This window comes from Mirounga leonina, unplaced genomic scaffold, assembly GCF_011800145.1.
Source record: "Mirounga leonina isolate KUSES-001 unplaced genomic scaffold, KU_Mleo_1.0 Mir_115, whole genome shotgun sequence".
NCBI lineage: Eukaryota > Metazoa > Chordata > Mammalia > Carnivora > Phocidae > Mirounga > Mirounga leonina.
In genome coordinates, this window is record NW_023270268.1 from 21,647,467 (window position 1) to 21,667,025 (window position 19,559).

Genomic DNA, 19,559 nt, shown 5'->3' on the forward strand with positions numbered 1-19,559 from the left:
TATCTTCTCTCTTCAATTTACACTAAATATATTGGTGATTTCATCCAGTCTCATAGCTGGTGACTCTGATTTTTAGGTACAGTCTTAATCTGTCCAACTGCTATCTCAAACCAATGTGTCAAAATTTAACTCTGTGTCTCCCCCAAACCTGTTAACACTATTAACAAGCTTAAGCCAAAAACCTTGTACTTACCCTTGATTTCTCCCTCTCTATATATCCAATACCTTTGGAAAACCTACTGGCTCTAATTTTAAAATATATTCAGCAATCAAAAATTTATCACCACCTCTGCAGCTACCATTCTAAGTTGAGCCACCATTACTTCTCTTCCAAATGACTACAACAGTTCTGACCACTCTGCCTTCTTCTTTTCTTGACACCCCGCATGCTATTCTTACTACATCAACCAGAGTGTTTCTGTTACCTCTTTGCTCAAAACACTTTATAATCTCTAATTCACACAAATAATAGCAATTAAAAAATGAGTTTCTAAAATAATTGGGGGAAATATGAATGCTTATTGGATATTTGGTAACCCAAGATCTTTATTTTTAGGTATAATAATGGCTTTATGATTATGTTTAAGACAATGAGAACTTTTCTTTTAAAGACATTACTAAATAGTTATAAGTCAAATGATATGATGTCTTGAATCAGCTTTAAAATAATCAGGAATTGAAGATACAGATGAAATAAGAATGGTCTTATATCAATAATTATTTTAACTGGATGATGGGCTCAACTGTACTATTTTTATATGTGCTTGAAAATTTCTATAATGAAAAGGAAAGAAAAATAATTCTCTAATGAATCTCCTTTTTACTCCTGGTAAAAGCTAAAATCCCTATCTGATTGCACCCCACCCCCATTTTTCTCATTGACTTCATTTCCTCCTGTTCTTTGAATTGCTCTTTCTACTCCAGCCTCTCTGCTGTTCATCAAACATATCGGGTACACTTCTGTCTTAGGACCTGTGCTCTAGATATTTTATCTGTTTATATCTTCCTATGTCTTTTAACTCCTTGGAGTTTTTGCTCAAATATTACCATCTCAATGAGATCTATTTGACTACCCTATTTAATAATGCAATTTGTCCCCCACTCCCACCAAACTCCAAACCTCCTTATTAAATGCCTCTCCTTCTTTCTCCATACCATTCATAAATTTTTAATATTCTTTATAATTTGTTTATGTTTATTATTTGTTGAATACCTCCCTCCATTAAGATGTAAATTCCCAAGAGCAATGATCTTTGTTTTTGTTCTCAGACATACAAAATGGCAGGGATTCAACAAATATTTCTAAGTGAATGAATCAGTAGGCTGAAACTGGCAGAACATAATCCAAACCAGAGTGGGCTGTTTCTAAAGCCAATGTTCTCAAATGCTATGCTCTTATAACAAGTCTATAGGTCATGAATTATCACTTGTTAAAATTTCTCAAGCTATTGGCCAGTAAACCTCCATAAAATTCTTTATCATCAACTGACTACTAATCAGTATAGAACACTGCATTTCCATATTTCAATATAAAGCTAATTTTAAGGTTTTCTGCAATGCAGTATACGAGCATTGTACCTTTTCTATCATCCCCTTAGTTAGAATGCCCTCCAAAAGCAGCAGTCATGGCCAAACCAGGCTTTCTCTCTTAAAGAGACTGCTGATATTTCTGGCAATAGAATTTCAATGAATACCAAATACTCTACCTAATGTTCTTGGCTTCAAGGAGGAATCCATTGATTTTGCTTCTTAAAACTCTTGAGTTTGGAATTTGTGTGAGCAATCCTTTCCATCTAGGCATAAGAACACTCTCCATTTAAAGGCATTTGACAATCAGGTAAGTAGAGTCTTGCTACTTCCTCAAATCTGTCTTTACTTCAAACATGCTAAATATGAAACTCATCCACTCTCCACAATTCAAATCACCTACTCATCCCCCTCAGACTTTTTCATTTCTGGGAATGACATCACTAGTCTTACAACCAACAACTGCTTCAAAGGCTCAAGTCACTTTTAATTTTGCTTATCCTCATCAATTCATCAGCTGTCACATCCAATGAAGTCAACTCCAGCAAAGCTTCTTGCATGCATTTTCTTCCTGTCATTTTTTTTTTCTTACTTCAACCCAAGTTAACCAATGCCTATCATTTAGACCTTGGCAATACTCTCCTGCCTGGACTCCCAACACTACATTTGTATCCTTACATACTCAGCCAAATAGTTCTCACTAAAGTCAAACTGTGGCTGTGCTATTCTCTTGTTCATAACACATCAGAGTAATGATCCTTATCATTTAGGGAGTGGCTCAGAAAAATGTGTGTATCTACATTTAAATCAACATTTTATTCCATTTCTGAGATCTGGAGCCCATCCATAGGTTTATCTGCCAGTGAACTACTTGTAAGGACTCTTGTTATAAAGACCCATTTATGTTCACTAAATTGAAAAGTAGCACATCCTTGAGTTCAAGATTTTATACAATTTACCCCCACTAGACACTACCAGCTAGGTTAATCAACTATGATTGCATAATAAATCACTCTAAAGTGCAATGACTTAGAAGAATTTATTTTTCTCACTTACAGATCTGTGAGTCAGGTGGGATAGCTTTGGGGTTTGGTCAGCTCTGGATTGAGGCTGAGCATTGGATCCAGATCCCTCTATGTGTTGCTCATACTCTTTAGAACAGAAACTGTCCTTGGGGCTTTATCTCTTATGTCAGTTTTATTGCATAAGGCAAGCCAAACTGTGTAAGCACATCTAAACCCTCAGCTTGAGTCACATCTGATCATGTTCCATTTGGCAAAGAAAATCCCATGGCTGAATCCCAAGTCCAAGATCTGGGCTGAGAAATATGCTCAGACACAGATAGAAGGGGAGGTATTTAAACTTTACTTCAGTGTATCACAGCAAACATATATTTACTACTCTTTTCAATGTTGATGACTACTGGTAATAAATATGATTTAACCATGATGATGACTGAATCAATAATTATGGTAATTCCTTATAATATATATGTCTATATATTTTATATTTTATATATTTTATATATATATATATATCATTTTAAGGTGATTTTAGCATGTATCTAGCTAGAACCATTACGTTATTTGTATAGATCACATTATTCAAAGTGATGTTATTTTTCCTCAGATATGTCCCATATTTCTCATTTTGTTTATTCTGTTTTATTTGCTTAGTATGTTTTCTTTCCATTTTTATTACTTTAAAAACATCAACATTTTATGATCTGTTGCAAATGTCACCTTTTCTTTGAAGTCTATTCTAACTAATGAGATCGACCCACATGTAACTTCACAGCACTTTCAAAAAACTAATTCATGACATTTTGATTCTGACTCAGCTGATTTATGTTCCTTTCCTCACTCTAAGAATGAAGCTCATTGAGGACAGTACACCTGTCATTCTCTTTGTTTCTTCTGCTAGACCTTAGCAATAATGCACACTACGCATTGTCTGCTTCAGTCAGTTACAGGCAGGATGCTGCTAGGAGTCTCAAGCCCCTTTCCACAGCACCTTCCTTGATTTCTGTGTGACTTTGAAAAAGTCACATAACCTCTCAGTGCCTCATTTGCTCCAGCTGTAAAAATCAGAAGAACAGTGCTTATCATCAGGCTGTCTAATGATTCAGAGGCATTGTTAAGGATTAATGAGATAGAATAAAGTTCTCTAAGTCCTCTAAAGAAAGGTGTGATAGAGGAACAAATGAGTTATTATTATCTATTAGTACCACCTTGCATAAAATTCTCCCCAACCCTGAAAATAAATTAGATGATTTTTGCATAACAATTAACTCTTTCGGTCCATTAGGTAATGCACTAGCACATTAGATTTAGTAATAAGATCTTACATATTCCGTTTACAAAGTGCTTTCATAAATATATTATCTAATTTCACCTTCACAAAAATTTTATGGAATGAGCAGAGCAAGTATTATTATCTAAAATCTACATGGGAGGAAACTGAGGCTCAGGAATATTAAGTGGCTGTGCAAGCTGATCAATTAGTAAATGATAAAGTCAAAACTTGAAATCATTGTTTGACTTTAAGGTCAGATCCCCTCCCACTTTATCACACAAGAGAAAATATAACTATTAATACAATGTGTAAAAATGTTCTGCATTGTCAATAGTACCAGAAATAAAAATAGAAAGAACCTATAAACATTAACTTTTTTCAAAGTACAACTTTGACAAGGTAGATTGAATGGATTCAAATAATGTTAGTGGTAAGTTAAAATAGTATTATCAATTCAAAATCCATTAATTCATCTAGCAGATATTTATTGCCTTGCTATGATGTGCTAGGCATGCTGAGGATAATGTGGCTTCTGCCTCTGAGAGCTTACATTCTAGTGGAGGCAAAGAGAGAATAAACATGTAATGAATAAGTAAGTGATTTCATAGAGTGAAAAATTAAGTAATAAAAATCAAAGTGTGTTGGTATAGACAACTATGGAGGTATTTTAGACATGCTTGTCAGGGAGAATCCCTGAAAAGATCAGATTTGAGCTGTGCTTTGAACAGTGAGGCATTTGCCATGGGAAGATGCAGGATGATGTCAAGGGATAATAGAGTGCAATGGTCCAGGGACAGGAAAGAACAATGCCTTGTAAAGAGAGTGAGAGTTCAGGCTAAGAAAAACTAAAAATCAGTCATTTCTTAATGAAAAAAAAAGTGTGTGATTCTATTGATCTGAACCTACACTGAAAAAGAATAAATATCAAGGTCCCAAAACTCTTTTTTATCTTCCTTGCTCATACAGTGTACAATGAAGAAAAATATGAAAATTAGTAATTCCCAATATCAATAAAATTATTATTAAATATTTCAAATGAACTATTAAAAATTATTTTTGTAAGTTATGGATTTGTAAAAATAAACAATATGGGTCAGATTCTCCCAACAAAGAACATTAGTACCAGGAATTGTAATGTCTTTGACAAAAGAGATAAATCTCTATTTTCTATTCCAATAGGTAGGACATTACACACACACACACACACAAAATTCTCACTAGGACAAAAAGGGACAATAAGATATGTATTTTTTCTTATTTAAAAAAACAAAAATACAGTTTTAACTATTTCATTTTTTTCTATGTCCTTATTTTAATTACATAATTAGACACATTTATACAGAGTAGACCTAAACAATATTTACTCAATATTCTCTCTAAATGGTTTAATAGATTTAACACAAACCTTATTAAAATTCCATCAGCTTTTTAAAGAGCTGAGTCTAATTTTATATGGAAATGCAAAGGCCCTAGAATAGCCTCAAGAATCTTTGAAAAAGAATAAGTTGGAGGACATACACTACCTGACTTTAAGACTGCAGTAATGAAAACCATGTACTATTGGTATAAAGATAAACTAATACAACAAGGAACAAAAGTAGGAGTTCAGACACAGACCTGTACATATAAAGTCAAATGGTTTTCAGCCAAGGTGTGAAGTTTATTCAATGGAGAAAGGTAAGTCTTCCCCTCTTTTTTCAAATATTGCTATATCAACTGAATATTTAATATGTAAAAAAAAAAAAAAGAACCTTGGGGCGCCTGGGTGGCTCAGTCGTTAAGCGTCTGCCTTCGGCTCAGGTCATGGTCCCAGGGTCCTGGGATCGAGCCCCGCATCGGGCTCCCTGCTCCGCGGGAAGCCTGCTTCTTCCTCTCCCACTCCCCCTGCTTGTGTTCCCTCTCTCACTGTCTCTGTCAAATAAATAAATAAAATCTTTAAAAAAAAAAAAAAGAACCTTGATTTCTATCTCATTTCATGTACAAAAATTAATTTGAGGGACGCCTGGGTAGCTCAGCCATTAAGCGTCTGCCTTTGGCTCAGGTCATGATCCCAGGGTCCTGGAATTGAACCCCGCATTGGGCTCCCTGCTCCACAGGAAGCCTGCTTCTCCCTCTCCCACTTCCCCTAGGCTTCTGTTCCCTCTCTCGCTGTGTCACTCTCTCTGTCAAATAAATAAATAAAATCTTCAAAAAATTAATTTGAGGTGGGTCATAGATCTAAGTATAAAAACCAAAATTATAAGGAACAAAACACAGGAAACTATTCCTGAAAACTTGGGGTAGAAAAACACTACCTGACAGGGCATAAAATGAACTAACTATAAAAGATAAAAATGGGTTTGCTGGTCTTTATCAAGATGAAATATTTATACTATCAGAAAACACTATTACAATAAATAAGTAAGCCACAGATTAAAGCACAAAAATTAGCAAAACATATTAACAAAAGCCAAAAAACAGACTCTTAACAATAGAGAACAAACTGATGGTTACCAGAGGGAAGGAGGATAAACAGGTGATGGGAATAAGGAGTGCACTTATAATAAGCACCAGGTATTGAATCACTATATTGTACATCTGAAACCAATATTACATTGTGCATTAACTGGAATTTAAGAAAAATTAAAAAAATAAATAAATAAAAGCATATGGGAATGGGGTGCCTGGGTGGCTCAGGGTCCTGGGATTGAGCCCCACATCAGGCTCAATGCTCAGTGAGGAGTCTGCTTCTCTTTCTCCCTCTAACCCTCCCCCTGCTCCTGTGCCCTCTCTCTTTCTCTAGATCAGATAAATAAAATCTTAAAAAAAAAAAAAAAGGCAGGGCGCCTGGGTGGTTCAGTTGGTTAAGCGACTGCCTTCAGCTCAGGTCGTGATCCTGGAGTCCCGGGATCGAGTCCTGCATCGGGCTCCCTGCTCAGCAGGGAGTCTGCTTCTCTCTCTGACCCTCCCCCATCTCATGTTCTCTGTCTCTCATTCTCTCTCTCGCAAATACATAAAATCTTAAAAAAATAATAAAATAAAAATTAAAAAATAAAAATAAATAAATAAAAAAAGCATATGGTAATTAAAAAAAGAATGGTGTCAGGATATATAACAAATTCCTTCAAATCAGTAATAAGAAAACAACTCAACAGATAATAGGTAAAAGACTTGGACACTTCATGAAAAAAGATATACAATAAATATATGAAATGATGATCAAAGTCTGGAGACATTAGGGAAATAAAAATTAAAACCACAATTGAATAAACATTACATACATACGTGGGAGGCTTCAATTCAAAAAACCAACAATATCTCATATTGGTGAGCCAATGAAATTCTCATACCTTGCTGGGGTTGCACCTTTGATGATATATTTAGAAGTCTCATGTAAAAAATTTATCGAAAAAAGCAATATATATCTTCACACAGAAGTACACAACAATATTCATAGAAGGCTTTTTTGGGTAATAACTCCAAATGAAAAACAATCCTGATACCAATCAACAGAATAAAGAAATTGTGATATATTCATGCAAGAGACTAGTACTCTGCATGAAAAAAAGTGGCTTGGATAAATCTCAGGAATATTACACTAAGCAAAAGAAATGACACACAAATTACATGCCATTGGTTTTACTGTACGATATAAAGAATAAACAAAACTAATCTATGAGGATAGACATCAAATAGGTTAAAGAGGATAACTAGTGAGAGGCCCCATTTAATTTAATGAGACAGCAATGTTGTATTTTTATTTGGGGTAGGTGATGGTAACATGACTATGTTGAATTGTGTAATCTCAAAGAATTATACCTCTGTGCATTTTGTTCTGTGCATCTCATAGTATGATAATTGCATCTCAGTAAATTAATTTTGATTAAAACATATGTTACTTTCTTTCAACATTCTTAAAAAAGAGACATTGCTTCTTTGGGTTCTTCCATAGGAACCACTGAGGATAGAGAGGAGAAAATTCAGGCGGATTAGTGAGGCTGACAGAGTCAAATTATATAGGTATTTGCTTATAAAAATTGTACCAGAAAGAGTTTGAGATTCAGTTAAGTGTTCAGGATTGAGTTTGATTCAAAAGTTAAAAGACTTCTATTTGTATTTTTTTCATACAAAAATGTTCCTAAATAAGGCAACCAGTTCATATATTACTCATCAGAAAAGAAAACAAGCTATTTTAATGCTGGAAAAGGAATTGGATTTATTGGACCAAATGGATTAAGTCTCAGCTGCTTTTGCTGACTCAATACACATTCAAAGGACCTCCAAGGATTATTATGACCATGCAAAATTTTCACATTATATACTGATTCTGAACATACCCTTAGAATATAGTTCCACTGTACTGAAAACTAAATAATTTCAACAACAAATTCGAGACTGTACATGGGGTAAAAAAGATGGGTTATTAGAGAGTAGCTGTCCATCCATTTTATGTGCCCTAATTCATCTTCTCTAGATGTACTGACATGGGCGCTTATTGACTTTCAATTAGTTAGTTAATCAATTAGGTGAAATGGCAACTTTAATATGTGTGAGTTCCTAGTCCAGGATCATCCCCAGACCAGATTTCTCTACCCTGTAGCTAGCTTGGAATAAAGTGTAGAGCAAGATGGCAGAGGAGTAGGAGACCTAAATTTCATCTGGTCCCAGGAATTCAGCTAGATAGTTATCAAACCATTCAGAACACCCACAAACTCAACAGGAGATAGAAGAAAAGAATAGCAGCAATTCTATCAACAGAAAAGTGACCACTTTCTGGAAGGTAGGACATGTGGAGAAATGAATCCAAGGCGATATTTGGGAAAATAGACCACGGGGGTAGGAAGCCTCCGTCAGCTGGCTACCAACAAGTGATAGAGCAGCAGAGCACAAAATCAGAGCTTTTAGAAATCTTCTCTACTGAGGGATGTCACTCCAGTGGCTAAGTGGGGAGTGGAACACTTGCTGGGACCGTGTGGTCTCAGGACCCTTGGGGTCACAGAAAGACCGGGGGTGCCTGAGTGCAGAAGAGCTCCCAGGTATGGGAGTGGGGAAGCCGGCTGCAAAGATGGAACCGAGGAGTGGGCTCTCAGCTTGGGGTTGCCATAAACTGTGATCTGCCGCACAGTTGGGCCACTGCTCTTCCAGCAGGAACCCAACAAGTGGCAGATCCAGGGAGACTCCTCTTCCTCCCCTGGGAGGAGTGGCATGGGAGCCTGCCGCAGGAATCTGCTGGGTTTGGAGACTCCAAATGAGGTCATGTCCCAGAGATAGAAATGCTCAGCCACAGGCCAGATGAGCAAAGAGTGTGGCCGGAAACCAGGGAGACAGGAGTGATTGACTGCTTTTCTCTGAGGGCTCACTGAGAAGTGGGGCCCTGAGCTCTTGGCTCCTCTGGGACCAGAGATTGGGAGGCTGCCATTTCATTCTTGTCCTCCAGAGCTGTACAGAAAGCTTTCAGGGAAAAGCTACCAAGAGTAAACCCAAGCAGTTTACTTATCCTGGCCCCTGGCAAGGGTGGTGAAATTCCGCCTCAGGCAAAGACATTGGGTAATCATTGCAACAAATTCCACCTCAGGCAAAGACATTTGAGAATCACTGCAACACTTAGAGTCCTTCCCCCAGAAGATCAGCAAGAACATCCAGTCAAGACCAAGTTTACCGACCAATGAGAATGGCAAAACCCCAGCGCTAGAGGAATACAACACATAGAATTCATGGCTTTTTTCCCATGATTCTTTAGTCTTTTAAAGTTAATTTTTTTTTGTTGTTCTCTTTTTTTTTAGTTGAACTTTTCTTTCCTTTTTCAACTAATATCTTATCAATTCCTTTTTTAAAATCGTTTTTAACTTTCATTTTTACAGTCATATTCTAACCCTTCATCATATTTAAACTTATTTTCTATATATATAAGCTTTTCTTTAAAATTTTGGGATACAGGTTCTTCTAACAGACCAAAATATACCCTAAATCTAGTGTATGACTTTGTCCTAGTCTCCCACCTGATCACATTCTTTTTTTCTTTTTAATTTTTTCATTTTTTTCTACCAACTTATCAATTCCTTTATTAAAATCTTTTTTAATTTTCATCTTTACAGTCATATCCCATCGCTTCATCGTATTTACCCTTATTTTTGTGTATATATATGTTTTTCTCTCTTTAAAATTTTGGGAGGCAATTTCTTCTAACAGACCAAAATACACCCAAAGTCTAGTATGTGGGTCTGTTCTATTCACCAGCCTGATTATATATATTTTTTCTCTCCTTTCTTTCGCCCTGGTTTCAGGTCACTTCTATTTTGTTTAGTGTATATTTTTCCAGGGTCATTGTTACCCTTTTAGCATTTTGTTCTCTCATTCATCTATTCTTATCTGGACAAAATGGAAAAATTCACCTCAAAAAAAAAGAACAAGAGGCAGTACCGACTGCCAAGGACCTAACCAATATGGACATTAGTAAGATGTTGGAACTAGAGTTCAGAATAACGATTATAAAGATACTAGCTGGGCTTGAAAAAAAACATGGAAGATACTAGAGAATCCCTTTCTGGAGAAATGTACTAAAATCTAAACAAGTCAAAATCAAAAAGGCTATTAATGAGGTGCAATAAAAAATGGAGGCTCTAACTGCCAGAATAAATGAGGTAGAAGAGGAAATTAGTGATACAGAAGAACAAATGATGGAGAATAAAGAAGCTGAGAAAAAGAGAGGTACGCAACTACTGGATCAGGAGGGGAGAATTGGAGGGAAGTGATACCATAAGATGAAACAATAATAGAATAATTGGATCCCAGAAGAAAAAGAAACAGAGAGGGAGGCAGAAGGTATATTGGAGCAAATTATAGCAGAGAACTTCCCTAATTTGGGGAAGGAAACAGACATCAAAATCCAGGAGGTACAGAGAACCCCCCTCAAAATCACTAAAAATAGGTCAACACCCCAACATCCAATAGTAAAACTCACAAGTCTCAGAGACAAAGAGAAAATCCTAAAAGCAGCTCAGGACAAGAGGTCTGTAACCTACATTGGTAGAAACATTAAATTGGCAGCAGACCTATCCACAGAGAACTGGCAGGTCAGAAAGGACTGGAATGATATATTCAGAGTACTAAATGAGAAAAATATGCATCGAAGAATACTCTATCCAGCTAGGCTGTCATTGAAAATAGGAGATGAAAAGCTTCCAGGACAAACAAAAACTAAAAGAATTTGTGGATACAAAACCAGCCCTACAAGAAATATTGAAAGGGGTTCTCTAAGCAAAGAGAGAGCCTAAAAGTAACACAGACCAGAAAGGAACACAGACAATATACAGTAACAGTCACCTTACAGGCAATACAATGGCACTAAATTCCTATCTTTCAATAGTTACCCTGAATGTAAATGTGCTAAATGCCCCAATCAAAAGACACAGGCTATCAGATTGGATTAAAAAAACAAGACCCATCAATATGCTGTCTGCAAGAGACTCATTTTAGGTCCAAACAAGCCTCCACATTTAAAATGAGGGGGTGGAAAACCATTTACCATGCTAATGGACATCAAAAGAAAGCTGGGGTGGCAATCCTTATATCAGACAAATTAGATTTTAAACCAAAGACTACAATAAGAAATAAGGAAGGACACTACATCATACTCAAAGGGTCTATCCAACAGGAAGATCTAACAATTGTAAATATCTATGCCCCTGACATGGGAGCAGCCAATTATATAAGCCAATTAATAACAAAATCAAAGAAACACATCGAAAACAATAAACAATAGGGGACTGTAACACCCCACTCACTGAAATGGACAGATCTAAGCAAAAGATCAAGACAGAAATAAAGGCTTTCAATGACACACTGGACCCGATGGACTTCACAGATACATTCAGAACATTCCATCCCAAAGCAACAGGATACACATTCTTCTCTAGTGCCCATGGAACATTCTCCAGAATAGATCACATCCTGGGTCACAAATCAGGTCTCAACTGGTACCAAAAGATTGGGATCATTCCCTGCATATTTTTGGACCACAATGCTTTGAAAGTCTAGCTCAATCAAAAGAGGAAAATTGGAAAGAACTCAAATACATGGAGGCTAAAGAGCATCCTACTAAAGAATGAATGGGACAACCAGGAAATTAAAGAAGAATTTAAAAAAATTCATGGAAACCAGTGAAAATGACAACACAACTGTTCAAATACTTGGGATACAGCAAAGGCCATCCTAAGAGAAAGTTCATAGCAATACAAGCCTTTCTCAAGAAATAGGAAAAGTCTCAAATACACAACCTAACCCTAAACCTAAAGGAGCTGGAGAAAGAACAGCAAATAAAGCCTAAAACCAGCAGGAGAAGAGAAATAATAAAGTTCAGAGCAGAAATCAATAAAATAGAAACCAAAAGAACAGTACAACAGATCAATGAAACTAGGTAGGAACTGGCTCTTTGAAAGAATTAATAAGATTGATAAACCCAGGGTGACTGGGTGGCTCAGTCGTTAGGCATCTGCCTTCAGCTCAGGTCATGATCCCAGGGTCCTGGGATCAAGCCCCGCATCAGGCTCCCTACTCAGCGGGAAGCCTGCTTCTCTCTCTCCCACTCCCCTGCTTCTGTTCCCTCTCTCGCTGTTGTCTCTCTCTGTCAAATAAATAAACAAAATCTTTAAAAAATAAAAAAAAAAATAAGATTGATAAACCCCTGGTCAGACTTATCAAAAAGAAAACCCAAATAAATAAAATCATGAATGAAAGAGAAGAGATCACAACCAACACCAAAGAAATACAAACAATTATAAGAACATGTTATGAGCAACTATATGTCAGCAAATTAGACAATCTGGAAGAAATGGATGCATTCCTAGAGATGTATCAACTACCAAAACTGAACTAGGAAGAAATAGAAAATGTGAACAGACCCATAACCAGTAAGAAAATTGAAGCAATAATCAAAAATCTCCCAACAAACAAGAGCCCAAGGCCGGATGGCTTCCTAGGGGAATTTTGCCAAACATTTAAAGAATTAATATCTATTCTTCTGAAACTGTTCCAAAAAAATAGAAATGGAAGGAAAACTTCGAAACTCATTTTATGAGGACAGCATTACCTTGATCCTAAAACCAGACAAAGACCCCATCAAAAAGGAGAACAAAATATCCTTGATGATTATGGATGCAAAAATTCTCACCAAAATACTAGCCAATGGAGACAAACCAAGAGAGACTATGGAATCTGAGAAATAAACTGAGGGTTTTAGAGGAGAGGGAGGTGGGGGGATGGGTTAGCCCAGTGATGGGTATTAAGGAGGGCATGTATTGAATGGAGCACTGGGTGTTATTGGCAAACAATGAATCATGGAACACTACATCAAAAACTAATGATGTAATGTATGGTGACTAACATAACATACTAAAATAAAAATATATATATATACTAGCCAATGGGATCCAACAGTACATTAAAAGGATTATTCACCAGAACCAAGTGGGATTTATTCCTGGCCTGCAAGTTTGGTTCAACACCTACAAATCAATCAATCTGATACATTAATAAAAGAAAGAACAAGAACCATATGATCCTCTCAATAGATGCAGAAAAAACATTTCACAAAGTACAGCATCCTTTCTTGATTAAAACTCTTCACAGTGTAGGGATAGAGGGTACATACCTCAATATCATAAAAGCCATCTATGAAAAACCCACAGCAAATAACATTCGCAATGGGGAAAAATTGAGAGCTTTTCCACTAAGGTCAGGAACACGGCAGGGATGTCCACTATCACCACTGCTATTCAACATAGTACTAGAAGTCCTAGCCTCAGCAATCAGACAACAAAAAGAAATAAAAGGCATCCAAATTGGCAAAGAAGTGAAACTCTCACTCTTTGCAGATGATATGATACTTTATGTGGAAAACCCAAAAGACTCCACCCCAAAACTGCTAGAACTCATACAGGAATTCAGTAAAGTGGCGGGATATAAAATCAATGCACAGAAATCAGTGGCATTTCTATACACCACCACCAAGACAGAAGAAAGAGAAATTAAGGAGTCGATCCCATTTATAATTTCACCCAAAACCATAAGATACCTAGGAATAAATCTAACCAAAGAGGCAAAGAATCTGTACTCAGAAAACTATAGAATACTCATGAAAGAAATTTGGAAGACACAAAGAAATGGAAAAACATTCTATGCTCATGGACTGGAAGAACAAATGTGAAAATGTCTATGCTACATGAACAATCTACACATTTAATGCCATCCCTATCAAAATACTATCCACTTTTTTGAAAGAAATGGAACAAATAATCCTAAAATTTGTATGGAACCAGAAAAGACCCCGAAAAGCCAGAGGAATGTGGAAAAAGAAAAGCAAAGCTGGTGGAATCACAATTCCGGACTTCAAGCTCTATTACAAAGCTGTCATCATCAAGACAGTATGGTACTGGCACAAAAACAGACACACAGATCAATGGAACAGAATACAGAGCCCAGAAATGGACCCTCAACTAATCTTTGATAAAGCAGGAAAGAATGTCCAATGACAAAAAGACAGTCTCTTCAAAAAATGGTGTTGGAAAAATTGGACAACCACATGCAGAAGAATGAAACTGGACCATTTCCTTACACCACACACAAAATAGACTCAAAATGGATGAAAGACCTAAATGTGAGACAGGAATCCACCAAAATCCTTGAGAACACAGGCGGCAACCTCTTCGACCTCAGTTGAAGCAACTTCTTCCTGGAAATATCACCAAAGGCAAGGGAAACAAGGGCAAAAATGAACTATTGGGACTTCATCAAAATAAAAAGCTTTTGCCCAGCAAAGGGAACATTCAACAAAGCCAAAAGACAACTGACAGAATGGGAGAAGATATTTGCAAATGAGATATCAGATAAAGGGCTAGTACCCAAAATCTATTCAAACTCAACACCCAAAGAACAAATAATCCAATCAAGAATTGGCAGAAGACATGAACAGATATTTCTGCAAAGAAGACATCCAAATGGCCAACAGACACATCAAAAAGTGCTCAAAATCACTTGGTATCAGGGAAATACAAATCAAAACCTCAATGAGATACCACCTTACACCAGTCAGAATGGCTAAAATTAATAAGTCAGAAAATGACAGATGTTGGCGAGAATGTGGAGAAAGGGGAACCCTCCTACACTGTTGATGGGAATGCAAGCTGGTGCAGGCACTCTGTAAAACAGTATGGAGATTTCACAAAAAAGTTGAAAATAGAGCTACCCTAGGACCCTGCAATTACAGTACTACATATTTACCCCAAAGATACAAGTGTAGTGATCTGAAGGGGCACCTGTACCCCAATGTTTATAGCAGCAATGTCCACAATAGCCAAACTATGGAAAGAGCCTAGATGTCCATCAACAGACGAATGGATAAAGAAGATATGGCATATATATACAATGGAATATTTTGCAGCCATCAAAAAAATGAAATCTTGCCATTTGCAACAACGTGGATGGAACTAGAGGGTATTATGCTAAGCGAAATAAGTCAATCAGAGAAAGACAAGTATCATATGATATCACTGATATGAGGAATTAGGGAAATGAGACAGAGGATCATAGGGGAAGGGAGGGAAAAATGAAACAAGATGAAACCAGTGAGGGAGACAAACCATAAGAGATTCTTAATCTCAGGGAACAAACTGAGGGATGATGGAGTGGAAGGGGTTGAGGGGGATGGGGTGGCTGGGTGATAGACATTGGGGAGGGTATGTACTATGGTGAGTGCTGTGAATTGTGTAAGACTGATGAATCACAGACCTGTACCCCTGAAACAAATAATACATTGTATGTTCATTAAAAAAAAAGAAAGTGTAGAAATGGTGTGAATTAGGGTATCTAATGGCATGGTTCCTGGTAATACCCAGTTTTGAAATCACCAGTTGGCCCTACCCCCATTCCCAAAGTATTAGATTCTTTAGCTTCTCTTTAGATTCTCTTCAGATTCCCACTAGACATGGGATTACCTCTCCACACTTGTCTTTATAGTCTAATCAAAATTCTCAATCTCTCTACAGATTTTTCTCTTACATAACAGATAAAATAACAACCTGTATGTAGAATAGTGCTTCACAAACTTTAATGCATAATCATTAGCTGGGATCTTGTTAAAATGACAATTCAGATTCAGCAATTCAAGGGTAGAGTCTGAGATTCTGCATTTCTAATGAGCTCCCAGATGATGCCCAGGAAGCTGGTTCATTGACTACACTGAGAGGTTGTTGATTCCCATTGCTACAACCTCTCAAATGCACATAGACATTCATCTATTCTTACTCATAACCTGCTTCCCTGTAGTCCTAGAATAGTCATCTCAGTAACATTTCACATGCCACTCTCACCAAGCCACCTGTGTATTTTATATCTTGGTATCTTCAATGACCATAGATAATTGGAGCTCAATAAATATTTAAGAAAATCCCAAAATTAAATGAAATATTGAATGGAAGAATTTTTGTGGGATTCTGCCAACATCTTAATGAAAAAAAAAATGTTTAAAAGTTTCTAGGACAATTACAAACACACATATTCATATACAGGTACACACACATTGTTTTGGGGATAGACAGATTCAAAAATTGCAGAAAGTTAAATAGAAGTTGACAGTTCTCAGAAAAGACCTCCCCCTACGTTGTAAAATCATCTGTTTTGCCTGTATTTTATTTCTTAAACTTGATAATGAAGCTTTATCACAGAATAGAAGGGACAAGTACGATAGATTAATTGTGGTAAAAGGCTGAGGGGAAAATAAGTACCTTAGTCTCAAAATCAGCAAACTATCTTTTGCCTCCATTTTATTTATGCTGGCAGAGTATTTTATTCAGTTTTATTACAGAAAGACTTCCATGGTCTACAAAAATAGCTGAATCTGGGAATTTGTTATCTTTCTGTCTTTGATATGTTTCATGGAAAAAAAATGATTTCTTTCCCTCAGAGAAAAATAATAATAAAAGAAGCTTTTACACATCAACTTTTCACAATGCAAAGATGTTTCCATCTTTACAGAATGGCTAGATGAACAATTAAATCCTCTACTTCCCAAACCAAAACATCATCACTAGGCAGATATACATTTATTCCAAGAAAATTTTGTAAGCCCACATTTTGTACTTTTGAAGAGTTTTTGTGTTTGTATTAGAAGTGCTGGATAGTCCAGTATGAAATATATCACACATTCATATAAAAGAATCATTTTTTTTCCTCACATAAATTTGGGATTTTGGAATTGTCCTCATGAGTATTTGTGGAAGTTATAAGGGGTCTCATACACAGCACTTTAGAAAATTATGGGAAGTTAGAGCTGGAAGGAGCCATGAATATACTCATAATTAAAGCCACCATTGTACTTCCAGATGGGGAGCTGATGTCCAAAAAGGTTAAGCAGCCAATTAGAAGATACCAAAAAAGAGCTGGTATGAGATTTCTGGAATTTTATATCAACAAATGAACTAAGTGAATCCATTTCTGGTCACTCACCTGGTCTTCATTACATTACCCCTGTGGCACATTCCTTATATGATATGTGAATATAGGCATTCTTTCTCTGTGGCTTTTGTTTTTTAAGTTATAAATATTAGTAAGAATACAAGCAGGTCTATTCTTGCTTAAATGCCTTTTATTCTCTCTTTCAAATTATGACAGACCCATAAGAAAAGGACTGAATTCATGCTCTACTTGAAGCTTGATGCTGGGTCTTACTAACTGTGCATCTGGATTTGACATCATTTTCACACCATATTATCACCCATTTCTCTTATCCCAATCATTTAGAACTGCACGGGCACAAAATAAATCAAGTTCATACAGTGTCTTTGGGCTGTGAAGATTATTCTTCCCTGTATGTCCACTCTTGGTACCTTCCCAGAGAAAAATCCTTGAACCTTTATTAAGGTCCTGGGATAGGAGTCATTTGAGAGACTTTTCCTCTTTTAAAATTATGGGGAAAAAAATCAATTTGGTGCCTCAAGTTTGTTTCAAAAGAGTATAATTAACACACAATATTAGGTTTCAGGTGTACAACATATTGATTTGACAACTCCATACTTTACTCAATGCTCACCACAGTAAATGTAGTCAGCATAAAACATTATTACAATGTTATTGACTGTTTTCCTTTTGCTGTAGTTTTCATACCTGTAACTAACTTATTTTGTAACCGAAACTTTACACCAGTTAACCACCTTATTTTGCCCATCCCCCACTCACCTCTCCTCTGGCAACCACTGGTGTGTTCACTGTATTTAAGAGTCTCTTCATTTTTGGTTTTTAGATCCACATATAAATGAAATCATATGGTGTTTGTCTTTCTCCATCAGACTTATTTCACTTAGCATAATACATTCCAGGTTCATCCATGTTGTTGCAAATGGCAAGATCTCTTTTTTTTTAAGATTTTACTTAAATTCAATTTAGTTAACATATATTGTATTATTAGTTTCAGGGATAGAATTTAGTTATTCATCCCTTGCCTATAACACGCAGTGCTCATTACAACAAGTGCCCTCCTTAAAGCCCATCACCCATTTACCCCATTCCCCGACCTACCTCCCCTCCAGCAACCCTCAGTTTGTTCCCTATAGTTAAGAGTCTCTTATGGTTTGTCTCCCTGTTTTTATCTTATTTTTCCTTCCCTTTCCCTATGTGACCTCAGCCACAGCAACACTTTACTAGACACATCTCCAGAGGCAAGGGAAACAAAAGCAAAAATGAACTATTGGAACTTCATCAAGATTAAAATCTTCTGCATAGCAAAGGAAACAATCAACCAAACTAAAAAGCAACCTATAGAATGGAAGAAGTTATTTGCAGATGACATATTGGATAAAGGGCTAGTATCCAAAATCAAAAAAGAACTTGTCAAACTCAACACCCCCCCCCCAAAAAAAAAAAAAAATCCAGTTAAGAAATGGGCAGAAGACATGAACAGACATTTCTCCAGAGAAGACATATAAATAGCTAACAGACACATGAAAAAGATCTCATTCTTTTTTATGGCTGAGTAATATTTCATTGTGTGCATATATAAGTTCTTCATTCATTTGTTAATGGACACTAAGGTTACTCCTATATCTTGGCTATTATAAATAATGCTACAATAGACATAGAAGTACATACATCTTTTCAAATTAGTGTTTTCAGGGCACCTGGGTGGCTCAGTCATTAAGCATCTGCCTTCGGCTCAGGTCATGATCTCAGGGTCCTGGGATCGAGTCCCACATCGGGCTCCCTGCTCAGCAGGAAGCCTGCTTCTCCCTCTCCCACTCCCCCTGCTTGTGTTCCCTCTTTTGCTGTGTATCTCTCTGTCAAAAAAAAAAAAAAATTCGTGTTTTCAATTTCTTTGGGTAAATACCCAATAGTGGAATTACTGGGTCATATGGTATTTCCATTTTTAATTTTTTGAAGGAACTTCCATACTGTTTCCCACAGTGGTTTCACCAATTTACATTTCTACCAGAAGTGCAGAAGAGTACCCTTTTCTCCACATTCTCAGCAACACTTATTTCTTATCTTTTGAAACTAGCCATCTGACAAGTATAGGTGATACTTCATTGTGGTTTTAATTTGCATTTCCCTGATGATGAGTGATGCTGAGCATCCTTTCATGTGTCTATTAGCCATGCATAGGTCTTCTTTGGAAATTAATGTTGTTAAAATGTCCATATAACCCAAAGCAATCTACAGATTCAGTGAAAGTTCTACCAGAATTCCAATGGTATTTTTTACAAAACCAGAAC